This window comes from Hyaena hyaena, unplaced genomic scaffold (assembly GCF_003009895.1).
Source record: "Hyaena hyaena isolate Hyena2069 unplaced genomic scaffold, ASM300989v1 scaffold_248, whole genome shotgun sequence".
NCBI classification, from domain to species: domain Eukaryota; kingdom Metazoa; phylum Chordata; class Mammalia; order Carnivora; family Hyaenidae; genus Hyaena; species Hyaena hyaena.
In genome coordinates this window covers 25,869-38,919 of record NW_024080881.1, presented here as the reverse complement: position 1 = coordinate 38,919, position 13,051 = coordinate 25,869, and the positions used below count along the sequence as shown (strand labels likewise).

Below are 13,051 nucleotides of genomic sequence, written 5' to 3'. Positions count from 1 at the left end.
CCGCCCATCCCCGGCTCCACGATTGGAGGGAGGGGCGCCCTTCTGCGACAGGGATTGGTTGCTTGGTCCGCCAATCGTGGCCGCGCTGGCCGCGCCCATTGGTCCTGTTCTTTCTGGAAATTTCCACCTTTCCCATTGGGCTGACGGACTCGGTGAGAGAACCTCCTTCGGGTTGAAAAAAAGTCGATTGGGCGGAGAGTTGCCGACGCTTTGCGGTGATAGGCCTAAATGGCTACCCTTTGGAAGGCGGGATTTTGCCTCTGCAGTGGTTTATGGGAACGCAGGGACCCGGTCGCTCTTTACCGCGGTGGCTGTGGCGGCCGGGACTTCTGCGCGCAGCCTCCCGTCTTTGTGCAGTGCGAGTCCGGCCCAGACGGCCCGCTGCTCCCCAGCGACGCGGAGCTCCGGGGTCTCGGCCGGTGGGGGTGACGTCTGGGTCGACCTCGGGAGAGCTACGGGGTCGGGCCCAGATCCCGCTGTTCGTAGCCGAAGGGTCGAACGCACCGAAGGAGCTGGGGTTCGGGTGGGACGGCCGCGGGGTCTCCCCCTGCGGCGGCCGGGGGCTCGCTGGATCCCCTCGTGCTAACGGGTCTGGCCGTGCAGGGCCGTGGGAGGTGTCCCGTTCATGCAGTGACTTCTTGAGCACTTAGTGGAGGGAGCCATTATTCGGTCATCGGGGGGAGGGAACAAAGACGTGAGTGACGCGCTCAGTCACCTACTGGCGGGTGGTGGCGGCCCCGGGAGGAAGAGGGAAGCCCAAAGGGCTGAGAGCGTGGGGGAGAGACGCTGGCGTTTCCTCCTGGACAGGTGTGTGCTTCATGGAACAGAGAAGCCGCATGACAGGTGTGCAGAAGGCTTGGGGCCTGCCGTGTCCTTGGTTCCCCCCCACCCCGCCCCCAAAGCCATCCCCGCCCAGGGTTTTAAGTGGCCTTTCTCTGGCAATGGCTTGCCGTCCCAGCTTCCTCTTCCATCCCAGCCGTCTCTGGCCCATTCTTAACACTCCAGCCAAAGTCACTGCAGACCCACACCCCTTGCTCAAAACTCTTGCAGGGTTTTAGACGGGAGCGCGGGGCCTATACATAGCAGGCGTACTTGGGCCACCTCCTTTCCTGTCCCCGCCCCCCCCCCCCCCCCCCCCCGCATTTTCAGCACCAAACTCCAGCCCGCTGACATCGTTCAGTAGACTAGGGGGGCTCCTTCACTTCCGACCTGCCTGCAAACTTCCTCGTTCCACCCGCCGTGCCGGGTTCTTTCCGCCCCGCAGGCTGAGATGAGCTGGCCACGTTGGGTCACGGCCCGCCTCCAGCGAGCACACTCCTTTTTACCCACCGTCACTTGGCTCTCACCGCACTGTGGACCATACATGTGTCCAATCACAAACTAAACAAGCAACTTTGGTATCGTTGCCGCGTGCAATTCGTAAGGTCCACGGGGGCCCTGTGTCCTTTTACCTTCATCTTCCGGGTGCGTTGCACATAGTAGGTGCTTATTAATCTGTCAAATATCATTGAACGTGTCAGGTGCGATTGCGGGCGCTGGAGAAAGTGCAGTGGACAAAGCGGACAGACATCCCTGTTCTCGTGGCACTCATTCTAGCGAGGGAGACCCGCCTGAAAAGCTTCTAGGGTATATCTGCTTAAGTGCAGGGGAGAAACACAAAGCAGGGAATGGGTTAAGGAGTGTTGGGTAAAGGTGAGGGTTGTTACGTCTTTAATAAGCTGGCCAGGGCCCAGACCTCAGTGAGAAGGTAATATTTGAGCAAAGACCTGAGGAAGTAAGGGAGGGAGATGATGGAAAATCTGAGGCAGACCCTTGCAGTCCGAGGCAACAACACATGCAAAGGTCCTGGGGTGGAAGTTGTACTGAGGTGGCCAGAATGGGGGGAGCAGGGAGGAAGTGGGAGAGCTGGGCCAAGGGGAAGCAGGGGCCAGGTGGTGCAGGGTGAGAGGCCACTGTGTTCATGCCAGCACGTTTTGAACAGAAAAGTACGCGATCTGATGGATTGGGACTCCAATGGCTGCAGCGTAGGTGACCTCTTAGGAGACCATTGCTGCATCCCGGGAGAACGGTGGCGGTGCTGTGAGCCACAGCGGGAGCGGAGGAGGGCTGGGGAAAGTTGGAGTCCAAGTGCCAGGGCCTGTTCATGCACCGGACGCGGAGCACGAAGGAGGGAGGGGCTTCCCGGGCTTCTGGCCCCTCTTACTCATCTGCTAAAATACACCTGTCCGCAAGGCCTTTCACTGGTCCTTGGCGCTGTCTCCAGACCACTGCACTCTTGCTGATCCCACTGCTGCCTTCCCCCCCCCCCCCCAGCTGCTCTTCCACCATCTCCCACAGCCCTTCTCCAGGCTTCTTTCCCATTCCTCCCTCTGTATAGCCGGGTCTCTTCATCATGACATCATAGTCCTGTTACGCGCAGCACACGGCTCTGGATGCAGGGGGCTCAATAGTGGTCCCTACAGCTCACAGATGGTGGCTTCTGCTCCAGCGGGTCGTGTCTTCTAGTGGGAGAGGTAAATGATAGTTACACTCATCTGCGTGTGACTTCAAGCAGCCTGCTTAGCCTCTCTGTGTTTCCATTGCTTCTATTTTAAAATATGGGTCAAAAAGTTTTGTTTTTGAAAGAGAGAAAGAGCACATGTGAAGAGGGGAGAGGAGCAGAGGGAAAGAGAGAGAGAACACACATGTGAGCAGGGGAGAGGATCAGAGGGAAAGAGAGGGAGAGAGAGAATCTTAAAGCAGACTCCATGCTTAACGTGGAGCCTGACCCAGGGCTCAATCCCGTGATTCTGGGTTCGTGACTTTAACTGAAATCAAGAGTTGGATGCTTACCTGGGCACCCCGAAAAAGTTTCACTGTCAGAGTAGTTGTGAAGATTAAATTGTTTGATTTTTTTTTATTGTTATTATTTTGAGAGGTAATATGTGCATGCAAATGGGGTAGGCGCAGAGAGAGAGGGAGAGAGAATCTGACAGCGTGGAGTCTGATGCAGGGCTTGAACCCACAAACCAGGAGATTATGACCTGAGCTGAAATCAAGAGTCTGATGCTCAACCAGCTGAGCTACCCAGGTGCCCACATTGTTTGATATTTGCAAAGCACTTTGAAAACCGCCTCCCTGAAGAGTAAGCAGTGTATGCATTTGTTAAAAACAAATGCAGAAATGAAGTTAGCTAGAGTGATGAGTACTATTAAAAAAAAAAAAAAGAAAGAAAGCAAAAGATAAGGGATAGAGAGTAACCAGGGAGGCAGGGAAAGAAGGAGCTCTAGAGGCAGGTGGTGAGCGAAGGCCCGTGGGACCCTGGAGTGATGAGAAGCCAGCCAGGGACAGGGTTCCAGATACGACAACCGAAGGTGCAAAGGCCCTGAGGCTGAAACAAATTTGAAATTTCCAAGGAACCCAAAGAAGGCTTTTTCTATGCTCTAGTGTCCTTGCCTGTAAATAGGGATGATGAAGTGCCAAGGACTTCCCAAGGTTACTGTGAGGATGGGACAAAATAATCCATATCCAAGTCTTGTCAGATCCAAAACATAAAATCTTGAAAGCCGCCTTCGAGAAGAGACAAATACAAATTAGAAAGGCTGTGAATAGAGAACCCTAAAGCTTAAGCTTATCCAAGGTCACAGTAAAGTCACTCCTGGTTGTTAAAAAATGTTAGCTGTTATCATTTTCACCACCATGGGCGTCTTCAAACGTCTTTGTAGACTCAGAGCCTTCTGGAGTGGGATGGGGAGGCGGCCATGCAGTCCGCCTGCGTCCCCTTCCCCAGATTCCTGGAACACAAGCAGCACCGCCGCCGCAGAAGGTGTCCTGGCCCGTGCGTTACATGACAGTTCCCGAGTGATTCATGCTGCTATTCTGGTGCTTTCTGCTCTCCAGGGTGGGGAGCAACATGGCGAAGCCTGTCTTCGGAGTTGGTTCTGAGGTCGTAGATCCTGGAGCAAATGAAACACTGGAGTGAAGGTGTGTGACCAAATTCTCTGCAGGACAGCACCCCCCCACCCCAAATGTTATGGGTTAGGAAATGGTTGCAGCCCAGAACTTTCGGGGTCTGTGGGACGCGGAATTTTGTTTTGATAAGAACCTTTGCCTTTGGAGCGGGAATTGAAGACAGCCTGCTTCTGCAAGTGACAGCAAACTTCCATTCCGGGTTCTGAAAAATTTCTCAACTATATTTTCATTCCTGCTTAACTGAGCGATCCTAATTCCCGGCTGTCCTGCTAAGGTAGAATCTAAATCCTGATTGGCGGCGGGGGGGGGGGGGGCGCCACATTGCGTTCCATTCAGTGAACTTGTACACAGAGCCAGGCACGGTGCCAGATGCTTTAAGGAATAAAATGATGGTAATTATTATCTAATAATTATTCGTATGAGAGCCCCAGAGCCCAGCGCGGGACCTCACGACCCACGCTGCCTACCAGGGTAATCTCGGGCAGTCTCGCAGCTATAAATAGCATCTCCGATGACTCCCACGTTTCTATCTTCAGCCCGGATCTTGCTCCCAAGTTCCAGACTGATCTACCCCGCTGTCTCTTTAATGTCTCCACTTGGGTGGTTAGTGGCTTCCCAATGGGTTCAAATCGGAGCTCCCAATATTCTCCCCCCCTCAAATCGTTCCTCCCTTGACTTCCTTCCCATCAGTGTCCTCCTTATTCTCAGACTGGTTCTGGCTGAAAACTTCGGAGGTGTCCTTCACCCCTGTCTTCCACAACCACGTCCGGTCTGTCGGCAAACTCCGTCAGCTGGACATAGACCCACAGACTGTCCAGCCATCTTCTAGCTTCGGCCGGTTGGTAGATGAGCAGTCAGAGGGGGACAGCTTTGCAGGATGCCGTGTGAGAGGGCTGGTGCCCACAGGCCACACGCCATGAGCGGCGCACGGTGGGGTTGGAGGGCGGGAGGAGACCGTCTTCGTATTCAGGGGACCACCCGGTGAGCCCAGTGAGGACAGTGACAACAGTCACGGTAGTGGACCGGAGCTCATCCTGAGGCTTAGGGCGCCGCACACCCTCCCCCGCATCTGAGACCACCTGGATGAGAACCCTCGCTGTAACTCGGGTGATACTTCCTCACAGCTGGGTAGGGAGGGGGCCTGGAGTCAGGATGAGTTGGTCCCAAGTTTCTGGCTCTCAGCCTGGCTGATTTTGCCCCCAGAGGACATTTGGCAATATCTGGAGACATTAACATTTTTTTTTAAGTTCATTTTCAGAGAGAGCGTGTGCAAGCAGGGGAGGGGCAGAGAGAGAGGAGGAGAAAGGGAATCCCAAGCAGGCTCCGTGCTGTCAGCGCAGAGCCCAACACGGCTTGAACTCATGAACCGTGAGATCATGACCTGAACTGAAATCAAGAGTCAGGCGCTTAACCCACTGAGCCACCCAGGTGCCCCTGGAGACATCTGTGATTGTCACAACTTGGAGGCCAGGAATGCCGCTGACATCCTACAGGGCCCAGGCCAGCTTCCTGCAATTCCGTGATCCCAAGTGAACTAAAGCTGCGAAACCCTTACCTAAGGAAATGCAAGGCATCGTATTTCATTTTTTTTTTTATGTCTTTATTTTATTTTGAGAGAGACAGAGAGGGCAAGCAGGGGAGGGTCAGAGAGAGAGGGAGACACAGAACCCGAAGCAGGCTCCAGGCTCTGAGCTGTCAGCACAGGGCCCAACATGAGGCTTGAACTCACGAACCGTGAGATGATGACCTGAGCCAAAGTCGGACGCTTAACTGACTGAGCCATCCAGGTGTCCCAAGACCTCATACTTCTTGCACAACTGAGCTTGGTTGAAACTTGAGAGTGAAGCTTGCCACACGACAAGCAGATTTAAATTGATTAGAGTGCGGGGCGCCTGGGTGGCTCAGTCAGTTAGGTGTCCGGCTTTGGCTCAGGTCATGATCTCGCAGTTTGTGGGTTCGAGCCCCACTTGCACTCTGTCTCTCTGTCTCTTGAACATAACTATAAATTTAAAAAAATTTTTTTAATTAAGAAAAATAAAAATAAAAATAAATTGATCAGGGCGTGGGGCGCCTGGGTGGCTCAGTGGGTTAAGCATCCAACCCTTGATTTCTTTTTTTTTAATGTTTTTTTTTTTTAATTTTTTTTAAATGTTTTATTTATTTCTAGGAGAGAGAGAAAGAGTGCGAGCAGGGGAGGGTCAGAGAGAGAGGGAGACACAAAATCTGAAACAGGCTCCAGGCTCTGAGCTAGCCGTCAGTGCTGAGCCCGACGTGGGGCTCGAACCCACGAACCGTGAGATCATGACCTGAGCTGAAGTCAGACACTCAACCATCTGAGCCACCCGGGCACCCCCAACCCTTGATTTCAACTCATGTCATGATCTCATGGTTCCTGAGTTCGAGCCCCACATTGGGCTCTGCGGTGATGGTGCAGAGCCTGCTTTGGATTCTTGCTCTCTCTCTCTGCCCCTCCCCTGCTTGCTCTCTTTCTCTCTCAAAAAATCAATCAATTAATAATAAGTTGATCAGGGCACATAATATGACAGGCCATACTAAGGTAAGGCTGTCAAGGAGCCTGGGAGTCTGGGAGATGAAGGTGGTGCAAATTCAAGACCTCCCTTGAAAGGAGGTCTACGTCCCCTTGAATTTGGTGGCTTTTGCGATTACTTTGACCAATAGAATATACTAGGAGTGTCACTGTGCCAGTTTCCAAGCCTTGTAAAACTGGCAGCTTCCTCTTCTGGTCTTTTGAGACGCTCCCTCTTTGAGCCCTGTGCTGCCCTGTCAGAAGCCGGACTGTCCCCAAGGCTGCCATGGTTGACTGGCTAAGGGACCCCAGGCTAGCCACGTGGAGAGCCCTAGCTGGTTAGCCATCCCAGCCAAGGTTTGAGACGGAAGCCATATGGGATCCTCTAGCCCAGCCTCAGCTCCTGCTGAATACCACGGAGCCACCCCAGCGAGGCCACCCGGAACAGAAGAATCGCTGAGCTGAGCCCTAACCCACAAATCATGAGATTTAATCAAATGGCTGTTGTTTTCAGCCATCAAAACAAGGTAGCTTAAGGCAGTTTGCCACATGACAATTTGTCACCAGAAGTGTCACCTCCAATGGCTGTTCCTGTCCTTTCCACTTTCCTGCTGATGCTAGAATCCTGCTGATACAGAGCTGTGCCTGTTTCATCCACCTCCCTCCAGCTCTGTACTAACTGCTTGTCCAAGGGCCATTGTCCCTAAGGCTGCCAAGAGACACCCTTTAAAAATCAGCTGGTCCAGGGGCGCCTGGGTGGCTCAGTTGGTGAGGCCTCCGACTTCGGCTCAGGTTGTGATCTCACGGCTCGGGTGTTCCAGCCTTGTGCTTGGGAGTTCGAGTCCAGCGTCGGGCTCTGTGCTGACAGCTCAGAGCCTGGAGCTGCCTTCAGATTCTGTGTCTCCTTCTCTCTCTCTGCCCCTTCCCAGCTCATGCTCTCTCTCTCTCTCAAAAATAAATAAACATAAAACTTTTTTTAAATAAAAAAATCAGCTGGGGGCGCCTGGGTGGCTTAGTCTGTTGGGCATCTGACTTCGGATCAGGTCATGATCTCATGGTTTGTGGGTTCGAGCCCCGCGTCAGGCTCTGTACTGACAGCTCAGAGCCTGGAGCCTGTTTCAGACTCTGTGTCTCCCTCTCTCCCTGACCCTCCCCTGCTCACGCTCTCTCTCTCTCTCTTTCTCTCTCTCAGAAATAAATAAAACATTAAAAAAAAAAAATCAGCTGCTCTGCAACCTTGACCAGCACCGTCCAGAGGTGTCCCGGCGCGTGGAATCCATGTCCCACGTGGCACCCGCTCCTGCCTCCCTCGCTGCTCCTCCCCTTTCCCTCCACTCGCTTCAGCCTCTCTGGCCGTTCTCTGCTCTTTGCACTCACTGTCTCTCGGCCGCTCCAAGCGCTGCCTGAAGTGACCTGTGCTTGCTGACTTGTTTACTGTGTGTCTCCTGCACCAGACGTTGCTTCCACGAGGGCAGGGCCGGTGACCTGTTCACTGTTGGGTGCCGCCGGGGCCTGGGACGTGGTGCACGCTTGTAAGCATGTGGCAAATGAGCCAATGAACCCTGTCACCCTTCGGCTCCCACTGTGGATCCCTCGACCTCTCCCAGAGGGGCTCTCTGATGTTCTTCCCCTGGACTTCCTCACTCCCCATTCTCCTCACCCTTCTCTGGACCAAATGCTTGGGTCCCTGCAGAGCCAAATGTCACAACCTCACTGTCTCCTTTCCACCACGTGTTTCTCGAGAGCTTCCCGAGTTTGGGAAACGGGCCCTCTCATCTCCCGTTGGCGGGAAGATACACTTAGCGACACATGGGTTCAAGGATGGGGTATCGCAGCCTCGTTTGTGACAGCAAAAGGGATGGTAACCACGGCCATCACGGAGGATGCTGGGAGGACATCTATGGAGGATGCCTGGATCCTGCCTCTCGCTCTGGGCGGAATCGTGTGCCCCAAATCCCTGCGTGGAAACCCCGCCCCCTGACTGTCATGGTACTGAAGGTGGAGACTTTGGAGGGCGGCTCTCACGATGGGATTCATGTCTTCATAACATGGAACACCGGAGAGCTTCTCTCTCTCTCTCTCTCTCTCTCTCTCTCTCTCTCTCTCTGTAAGTACAAGCCAGCTAGCCGGGCAGGGGGGCCGCCATCTACGAGCCAGGCAAATGTCCTCCCCAGAACCTGGGCGTGCTGGCACCCTACTCGAGGCTTCTCAGCCTCCACAACTGTGAGAACATAAGTTCACGTTGTTTAAGGCAGGGGGGAGGGGGAGGGGGAGGGAAGGGGAGGGGAGGGAAGGAAGAAAAAACATGCTGCTGTCCCCAGAGAATGGAATATTTGTGAGCATTAAAAAAGAATGGTCAGGGGGTGCCTGGGTGGCTCAATCGATTAAGCCTCCGACCTCAGCTCAGGTCAATGATCTCGCAGTCCGTGAGTTCGAGTCCTACGTCAGGCTCTGTGCTGACAGCTCAGAGCCCGGAGCCTGTTTCAGATTCTGTGTCCCCCTCTCTCTCTACCCCTCTCCCGCTTGTGCTCTGTCTCTGTCTCTCTCTCTCAAAACATAGACATTAAAAAAGAAAAGAATGCTCAGGTAGATGCTGATATGGAAACATGTCCACAATATACTGTGGAGTGAAGAAGTCAGTTGTGGAATAGTGTGTGTGGCCAAATCCTATTTAAAAAAAAAAAAAAAAAAACAGTAGAAAAGAAAGAAATGCATGTGTGTATATCTTCATATGCAATTCTAAATGCCCGGAAAGAGACTAGAAGGTTAGCCAGCTGACTATCAAAACCTGATATGCACCTCTGCCGGCTGGGGAGGGGGAGGGGGCTGTATTAGCCTCCTGGGGCTGCCATAAATAAATACCACTGATTTGGCGGCTTCAACAACAGAAATGTATTTTCTCCCAGCTCCAGAAGTCTGAGACCAAGGCGCTGGCAGACCTGGTGTCCTCTGAGGCCTGTCTCCTTGGCTTGCACGTGGCTACCTTCTCGCCATGAACTTGTGTGCTCTTTCCTCCATGTGTCCAGCCTCCCCCTTCTTACAAGGGCACTTGTAAGACTGGGGTGGGGGTCCCCTAACAGCCTCATGTTTTACTCAATCACCTGTTCAAAGGCCCTGCCTGTCTCCAAATACATGGTGAGAAACCGAGAATTGGGACTTCAAGATATGAATTTTTGGGGGAACACAATTCAGCTCATCACAGGGGCTTTTGCTTTTTTTTTTTTTTTTAAATATTTTAACATTTTAAAATTTATTTTTGAGGGCAGGAGGGGCAGAGAGAGAGAGAGAGGAGATGCAGAATCTGAAGCAGGCTCCAGGCTCTGAGCTGTCAGCTCAGAGCCTGATGTGGGGCTCAAACTCGTGAACCCCTGAGCAGAAGTCAGACACCTAACAGACCGAGACACCCAGGAGCCCCATGGGGCTTTCTCTTTCCATTGTGTTATTTAAATTTGTTACAGTTGGGGCGCCTGGCTGACTCAGTCAGTGGTAGAGCCTGTGACTCTTGATCTCCGGGTTGTGGGTTTGGGCCCCACATTACTGTTCAAGTTTTTTGTATACATCAAGCTAAGTGTCCCCTCAGCATCCACGTCCTTCCCAGGCCCCCTCTGAAGTCTGAGGGGGTGGGGACAGCTAATGCCTGCAGCCTTCTCCAGGTCATAGGCCTGGGCCTCAGACCTGCCCCGAGAGGAATCGGGGAGGGGCGTCCTCTGCTGTCCGTCCAGGCCTGTGATTTATCGTTACCTGCGCTGGACGCTCAGTACCTCATAATCGTCCCATTGTAATGACTGCACAATACTGGCCGTTGACACAGGCAGTAAAATGGAACACAGGCAGGTGATCAAGTAAAACAGGAAGACAGCATTACAACCCGGATGGACGGGAGGCGCAAAAGCGTGATCACACAGTGAAGATATCGGGGGGATCTGGGGGACACAGGGTCTCGTCCACCTGTGTCGAAGCAGTAAAAAGCAGGAAGGTAGCCTGGTAAAGGTGGGGTCGAGTGGAAACCCGAGGGACTCTCAGGAAACAGGGATGCCCTGGGCTGTACAGTTAAGCTCCTGGAGAGAGGACAGGGCTTGAGGGTCCCTTTAGATCTGACGGAATTCTCCTGGGTCCTGCTCTGCTCTTAAATCTCGGACGAGTATTAGGAAACCGTCACTATACTGCGGTCTCCCTGCCCCCCTGCACCTTCAGCCCTGCCGTGATGGGGAATCTGCTCTTCCCGTGGGCCCAGCAAACCCTGAGAGGCTGGAAGCCTGCAAAGCAAACCCAGAATCTCGGTACTTAGGAATACCAAGGAATGAGTTTGGTTACAGCATGCCAATATCAGACTGTTTATTTAAGGTTTTGAGACACTAAAGTCAATCTGTCCAATTTAATTTGTGAGGTTTTTTTTTTTTTTAAGGACTCTCTGCACCCAACGTGGGGCTCGAACTGAGGATCCCAAGATTGAGCATCGTATGCTCTACCCACTGCATCAGCCAGGCGTCTGTAATTTGTGGTTTTAATTAGATCAAATGGTTGTAATAATTTCTCGCATCCTGGTATGCCTTCCTCTGCAATGAGATTCAGCTGTTCCTCCCATTAAGAGGTCACGTCTCGGGGCGCCTGGGGAGCTCAGTCAGTTGAGCGGCTGACTGGCTCAGGTCATGATCTCGCAGTTCACGGGTTTGAGCCCCACATCGGGTTCCGTGCTGACAGCTCAGAGCCCGGAGCGTGTTTTGGATTCTGTGTCTCCCTCTCTCTCTGCCCCTCCCCCACTCATGCTCTGTCTCAAAAATAAACAACAACAACAACAACAAAACAAAAAAAGAGAAGAAAGAACATATCCTTGTTTAAAATACATACATATATATATTCCGTTAGATGTGCAGGTCTCTTGGGGCGCCTGGGTGGCTTAGTCGGTTAAGCGTCCGACTTTCGCTCAGGTCATGATCTCGCAGTTCGTGGGTTCGAGCCCCGCGTCAGGCTTTGTGCTGACTGCCAGCTCAGAGCCTGGAGCATGTTTCGGAGTCTGTGACTCCCTCTCTCTCTGACCCTCCCCTGCTCACGCTGTCTCTCTCTTTCTCTCTCCTAGAAAGAAATAAAACATTAAAAAATTAAAAAAAAAAAGATGTGCAGGTCTCTTTTTAAGGTTTACTTTTTAAAAATTTTTTAAATTTTTAATGTTTTTAAAATTTATTTCTGAGAGAGAGAGAGAGACGGCATGAGCAGGGGAGGGTCAGAGAGAGAGGGAGATAGAGAATCTGAAGCAGGCTCCAGGCTCTGAGCTGTCAGCACAGAGCCTGACGTGGGGCTCGAGCCCACAAACTGTGTGATCATGACCTGAGCTGAAGTCGGACGCTTAACTGGCTGAACCACCCGGGTGCCCCATAGATGTGCAAGTCTCTTTTGCAGAGTTTGAGGTATTTGAGAAGACCGGCTCTTTCATCTTCATAAAATGTAGTTTAAAATCTATTAGGGAATTTAATTACCTACGTTGGTAATTGGCATTCATTTTTAGAAATTAATCTGTTGAACCTATGAGTTAATTAAATATTCATCAAAGAATAAGTGAAAGTGATCACTCTTGTTTTCATACAAAAATTAGTAGATTTAGAAATAGAAAACTAGATTTGCAAGTTGCACTCGGCCATTGAAAAAAGAAAAACGAGTTCTTTTTTCAATTTATAAGTTTAATAAATACAGTATTCATTTAAGCACAAGCAGCGGTTGGTAGCTTTTCTCTGCACAAGAGCCTCCTCTGACATTAGAATCCTCAGCAGACGATATCCGACACTACAGCCTTACTGGAGGATTCTGTAGGCTTCCATTGCCTTTCCTTCCGGGCAATACTTCGGACACACACTTCTTTGGTACTTGGTGGGGCTCAGGGCTCGCTTAGCCCAGCCTGGGAGGCTGTGAGCTGGAACCTTCTCTATCCTGGCTATCGTGTGAGAACAGAGCTGACTCCCAGCAAAAGAATCAGAAGGACTGGTCCAGATGCCTGGGGTGAGCAGAGCACTTCAGACCCTTGGTGTAGGGGATGTGGATTTCATGCTCTGTGCACAAAGCAGCCTCCTGATTGGTCACCAAGACTTTCTATGGCTGGGGCCTCTGTCTCTCCCTGCAGCCTCCTCCCCAGACCATGCCAGAAAGGGGACAGGAGGCAGAATAATGGCTCCCCAAGATGTCCATATCTTCCTCCCTGGAGCCTGTGAATATGTTATATTACATGGCAAAGAGGAATCAGGGTTGCAGGGAATTAATGTTACTAATCAGAAGATGTTAAACAGGAAGGGTGTCATGGATTATCCTGGTGGGGCCAGTTTGATCACAAGGTCCTTGCAAATGGATCAGGTGGAAGAGGGTCACAGGCAAGGGCCACTATGAGAGAATGGTTCACGAGAGGCCACACTGCTGGCTTTGAAGATGAAAGAAGGGTGCTGTGAGCTACAGAATGTGGGTGCCTCATTCTAAGCTGGAAAAGACCAGAAAGAGCCTCCAGAAGGGAACACAGCCTTGCTAACGCCTTGATTTTTAGCCCGGGGAGACCCCTGTCAGACTTCTGTCCTACAGAACGTTAAGATAATA

At 52.0% G+C, this 13,051-nt stretch overlaps 1 long non-coding RNA gene across 1 annotated transcript; it reads left to right on the top strand.

Moving 5' to 3' along the window:
* The first annotated feature begins 527 nt into the window (after positions 1 to 527).
* Positions 528 to 4,353, top strand: LOC120240149. The gene is made up of 2 exons (XR_005530587.1): positions 528 to 843; positions 3,880 to 4,353. It is a non-coding gene; the product is annotated as an uncharacterized LOC120240149 (long non-coding RNA).
* The last annotated feature ends 8,698 nt before the right edge of the window (positions 4,354 to 13,051 follow it).